We start from the raw sequence: 6,040 nt of genomic DNA on the forward strand, positions 1-6,040 counted from the left end.
TATTGTTTACATTGAAATCTGTGGTAACCTTTCATTCGAGGTAGGGGTCGTTAAGAAAATTAGTGTAAGTTTAAACTCTGAGAAGTTCAGGGCATATAAACGTTGAAAATATGCCGCACAGCCCTATATTTTGACCTTTGAAAAAAATTGTGGTGCATATGAACTTTCAATTCTAGGATAAGATTTTTTTCAAAACTTCATAGTAAAAGTGGTACAGTTTTAGCCGTAAAAGGAGTTCCTATGGGGAATTGCATTGTCAATATTTACAGAAATGCAACCTACAGTATATTTTCTGTACCTCGCCATGAAATGCATTTTTAAGACATAAGAACTTTTCCTTTTTAATGTAAATAAAACTATTTTTAATTATTGATTATATACACATATTCAATTACTCCTATCCTATGAAAAATAATTCACAAAGATTGACTAGTCTCCGTTCTGTGTGTATTGCTAGAACATCAAGTAACATAATGGTTAATGTACATAGTAACATGTCAACTCTTTTGAAGACAGAACTTTTTTAAAATTCTCCCTCCAAGCAAAATTATTTTTCAGTATAAACATGATAATGTTATCTACCTGTATTAATGACCTAGAGACTCTCAAGAGCCTGTGTCGCTCACCTTGGACGGTCTATGTGCATATTAAACAACGGACACATATAAAATGACAAAATTGTGTTTTTGATGATGGGGATGTGTTTGTAGATCTTTCTTTACTGAACATTCTTGGTGCTACAATTATCTCTATCTATAATAAACATGGCCCAGTATTTACAGTTGAAAATATTTTTTAAAAATTAACAAAAAATACAAAAAATTATGAAAATTGTTAAAAATTGACTATAAAGGGCAATAACTCTTCAAGGGGTCAACTTAAAATTTTGGTCATATTGACTTATTTGTAGATCTTACTTTGCAGAACATTATTGCTGTTTACAGTTTATCTATAATAATATTTAAGATAATAACCAAACTCTGCAAAATTTCCTTCAAATTACTAATTTGGGGGCAGCAATCCATCAACGGGTTGTCAGATTTGTCTGAAAATTCCTGGGCAGATAGATCTTCACTGAAGAGACAATTTCACCCTATGTCAGATTTGCTCTAAATGCTTTGGTTTCAGAGTTATAAGCCAAAATCTACATTTTACCTGTATGTTCTATTATTGGCCATAGTGGCCATCTCGGTTGGTTGACCGGGTCTAACCACACATTTTTTAAATTAGATACCGCAATGATGATTTTGGCTAAGTTTGGTTAAATTTGGCATAGTAGTTTCAGAGTAGATTTTTTGTAAAAGTTTATGGACGACGAAACCAAGTGATGAGTCAGGTCAGGTGAGCTAAAAAGGAGTTTTTAATCAAGGTAACAATGACATCTGGTGGCCATAAAAGCTGTCTCATTAGCATTTTAACCACTTCCCATATTTGCTTTTAAGACAATAGAAGAAAATTATTCAATGCAAAAACAAAACTTACTTGTAAATATGAAATTCTCTTTACAGTATGAGTTTTTCTCATTGTTGGAGATTGTACAGTAGTACAGTCCTGTAACTGCTTATACCCATTTCTTATCCCCTTTAGTTTGATAAACTCACAGAATATCATATATTTACATTGTGCCACATCTCCTTATTTTTATATGCATTACAATAACATGAACAATTGTAATTCAAATCTATATATCAAAGCAAAATGAATTTCACTACTTTCATTCATGCATCCTTTGGAAAAATATAAGTTCTAAAATGACACAATATATGTTTATTTATATAAAAATAATATTTAGTTTTCGACTCTTAACAGGTATAAACAAGAATGTGTCCCCAGTACACGAATGCCCCACTCGCACTATCATTTTCCATGTTCAGTGGACCGTGACATTGGGGTAAAAACTCTAATTTGGCATTAAAATTAAACAGATCATATCATAGGGAACATGTGTACCAAGTTTGAAGTCAATTGGACTTCAACTTCATCAAAAACTACCTTGACCAAAAACTTTAACCTGAAGAGGGACAGACGGACGGACGAACGGACGAACAGACGAACGGACGCACAGACCAGAAAACATAATGCCCCCCTACTATCGTAGGTGGGGCATAAAAATGCACAGCTGTGTCATGATTTGTGAAATCTGTGCTGAAAACATAGGCATTTATGGTGTTTGAGTAATTCCATCTGTGAAGCTCAACATTAGCTCGTCAGTTGGTGGTGGACAGTTATAAATCTTTCCTGCAGGATGAATGTACATCTGTTCAGGAAAACCAATTTCACAAATCAAAACTTTCCTCTAGATTTCTCCTACAATATTCATCCAGTTTAGTTCTTTTGGTTTAACGGGACACCGTCCTGATTTTTAATTTTGTAAACCATTCAGTCTCTTGCTTACAAATGGTGCATGAAAATAGGATGGGAATGCATGGCAGTAGACAAGTCTCTATAAAGTGGGTATGTGCCCTGAAAAAAGTTTTATAACATTAGCTTTTTTGAAACATGTGAAAGACTTGTGCAACACACATACCTAAATAACTATAACATAGGTGGAGAGCATCATTCATGTCAATGTTTTGTTCCTGTTTACATTGTCATTGATATTTTTCAAGAAAGCCCGAGGCATAGCTCATGAATTCTTGTCATTACAACCGAAATTTACATAATTACTGCTAAAATAATTATCAGTATAATATATGTCTTGTAGAAAAACCATACAATTGTAGTATTAACCAAAAAATGTCAAACAGATGATATTGAATCGTAATCCCAAAACTTATGACGTCTTGAATTCACCCCCTTTTTATTCTAAAACGATAATTGCGGTTGCAAACAGACTTTGGTTTACTTGCATGGCGATTATATAAATAACAGTATATATTTCTTAAAGAAAATAAAGTTTTACCATGAATAGTTTCCTGAACGTAGTCGTTTTCAGTAAAATGTGCCTTGCAAACAACAGCTGATTGATATGGGTTCTACGATTGCATCGCACATGACAATCTACGTTTGAGCCATGACGTTGATCCAACTTTTCCTTCTTATTAAGTCATTTAGAAATGCAAGTCCTCCTCTTAAATGACACTCAGGTACACACCAACAAGGACTAGGCATCGTTAATAAATGCTGTCATAACATGAAAAATTAATGCTAAAAAAGAACCAAATAATTAAGATCAAAATAGTCGGTAACAAGTCTAGACAGGCTGATTAAAAAGAACCAATACTATTTCTTGAACTTGATTTAAAATCATTTATACTTCTGTAATTGATGCATGAAATCTACATAATAAAAGACACGAAGCCATCAATGGAATCCAATCCCCAAGGGTGACTGGGGTATAGAAATGTGGTCACTTGGTCTTCTCCCGACCGGCAGTAAAACGCTTGCCGAAGTGGGGCGTCCGTTTGGCTGTGCGGGATGTATCAAGTTCGCAGTCACGTCCGGTTAGAAAGGGGACGTTAAATCCGATGCCTCTTGTAAAGAGAGTGCCACGCTCTTTGCACGTTAAGAACCCTTGCAACAACTTTTTGAGGGGTCCGTAGGTGGCCTGTTGCAAGGCAAAATTTCTGTCTCTATCCAATATGCCCTCATTTTCCAGTGGCATTCCAAATTTCCCCAACCATCATCCTAGATGGACTCTATTGTGACAAGACCTACCTATTGTATTTATTGTGAACTTGTTCTCGTCCTGAATATGCATGAAATATTCGCCACTGGACGTTAAGCAACCAACAATCAATCAATCAGTCAATGGAATCCTAAACAACACCTAACTTTACATAAATCTATTTTGACAGATCAATCATATACACACACACACACACACACACACTGGGTTTAAAATAGGAGCAAAAATTAGTAAAAGTCAACATAAATCTTTATTACAAATATATGTTTATATACAACTCGTCTAAACACCAACCCAACAATATTGGATCTTATACCCATTTCTTATCCCCTTTAGTTTGATAAACTCACAGAATATCATATATTTACATTGTGCCACATCTCCTTATTTTTATATGCATTACAATAACATGAACAATTGTAATTCAAATCTATATATCAAAGCAAAATGAATTTCACTACTTTCATTCATGCATCCTTTGGAAAAATATAAGTTCTAAAATGACACAATATATGTTTATTTATATAAAAATAATATTTAGTTTTCGACTCTTAACAGGTATAAACAAGAATGTGTCCCCAGTACACGAATGCCCCACTCGCACTATCATTTTCCATGTTCAGTGGACCGTGACATTGGGGTAAAAACTCTAATTTGGCATTAAAATTAAAAAGATCATATCATAGGGAACATGTGTACCAAGTTTGAAGTCAATTGGACTTCAACTTCATCAAAAACTACCTTGACCAAAAACTTTAACCTGAAGAGGGACAGACGGACGGACGAACAGACGAACGGACGCACAGACCAGAAAACATAATGCCCCCCTACTATCGTAGGTGGGGCATAAAAATGCACAGCTGTGTCATGATTTGTGAAATCTGTGCTGAAAACATAGGCATTTATGGTGTTTGAGTAATTCCATCTGTGAAGCTCAACATTAGCTCGTCAGTTGGTGGTGGACAGTTATAAATCTTTCCTGCAGGATGAATGTACATCTGTTCAGGAAAACCAATTTCACAAATCAAAACTTTCCTCTAGATTTCTCCTACAATATTCATCCAGTTTAGTTCTTTTGGTTTAACGGGACACCGTCCTGATTTTTAATTTTGTAAACCATTCAGTCTCTTGCTTACAAATGGTGCATGAAAATAGGATGGGAATGCATGGCAGTAGACAAGTCTCTATAAAGTGGGTATGTGCCCTGAAAAAAGTTTTATAACATTAGCTTTTTTGAAACATGTGAAAGACTTGTGCAACACACATACCTAAATAACTATAACATAGGTGGAGAGCATCATTCATGTCAATGTTTTGTTCCTGTTTACATTGTCATTGATATTTTTCAAGAAAGCCCGAGGCATAGCTCATGAATTCTTGTCATTACAACCGAAATTTACATAATTACTGCTAAAATAATTATCAGTATAATATATGTCTTGTAGAAAAACCATACAATTGTAGTATTAACCAAAAAATGTCAAACAGATGATATTGAATCGTAATCCCAAAACTTATGACGTCTTGAATTCACCCCCTTTTTATTCTAAAACGATAATTGCGGTTGCAAACAGACTTTGGTTTACTTGCATGGCGATTATATAAATAACAGTATATATTTCTTAAAGAAAATAAAGTTTTACCATGAATAGTTTCCTGAACGTAGTCGTTTTCAGTAAAATGTGCCTTGCAAACAACAGCTGATTGATATGGGTTCTACGATTGCATCGCACATGACAATCTACGTTTGAGCCATGGCGTTGATCCAACTTTTCCTTCTTATTAAGTCATTTAGAAATGCAAGTCCTCCTCTTAAATGACACTCAGGTACACACCAACAAGGACTAGGCATCGTTAATTGTGTGATTGTTTTGCAGTGCAAAAACGGAAGTTAAGGACGGAACTGACTGGTCTCACTAATAAGAGACAAGAAGAATTTTAGAGACAAACAGCGACAAGAAGTTTAATTTAGTGACGAAGCGACAATAACTAACAAGGGACAAGCGAATCGTAATTCTCTCACGAGGCTATTCTCATTTGATGTGATAGGGTGAAGCTACACCTATCAAATATGTCCCTATGAAAAAGAAGAATTTCACTGTTAGAAAGGAAATGATATTGCATGGTTTTGATTCAATAAATTCTTTAAAAGGAAATTGATTTTTTTTTGTTTTGATGGCCAATTTTTAGCGTGTGCATAAAATATTTTTTTTTTTTTATATCTAATAAAAACTAATCCCTTTCTTCTTAATAAAAACATATTTTTATCTCTCAATGTACAGTAATATAAAAAATGTTTTATAACCGCCCCTATAATAAAAGGCACTGGCTACGGTTACATGGAAATGTAACAATAATAAAAATATTATTGTTACATTGGAGACTAATTGCCGGAATGCAAAGTTGGGTGAG

General features: G+C 34.3%; 2 long non-coding RNA genes across 2 annotated transcripts; both read right to left on the reverse strand.

Moving 5' to 3' along the window:
- Positions 1–1,752: 1,752 nt before the first annotated feature.
- LOC139495585 (uncharacterized) lies at positions 1,753–3,116 on the reverse strand. The gene is made up of 2 exons (XR_011657402.1): positions 2,903–3,116; positions 1,753–2,463 (listed from the first exon to the last, which is right to left on the reverse strand). It is a non-coding gene; the product is annotated as an uncharacterized lncRNA (long non-coding RNA).
- Positions 3,117–4,129: 1,013 nt separating this feature from the next.
- Positions 4,130–5,546, reverse strand: LOC139495586 (uncharacterized). Its single transcript, XR_011657403.1, has 2 exons — positions 5,272–5,546; positions 4,130–4,832 (listed from the first exon to the last, which is right to left on the reverse strand). It is a non-coding gene; the product is annotated as an uncharacterized lncRNA (long non-coding RNA).
- Positions 5,547–6,040: the final 494 nt, after the last annotated feature.

Source organism: Mytilus edulis, chromosome 11, assembly GCF_963676685.1.
Source record: "Mytilus edulis chromosome 11, xbMytEdul2.2, whole genome shotgun sequence".
Lineage (NCBI taxonomy): Eukaryota > Metazoa > Mollusca > Bivalvia > Mytilida > Mytilidae > Mytilus > Mytilus edulis.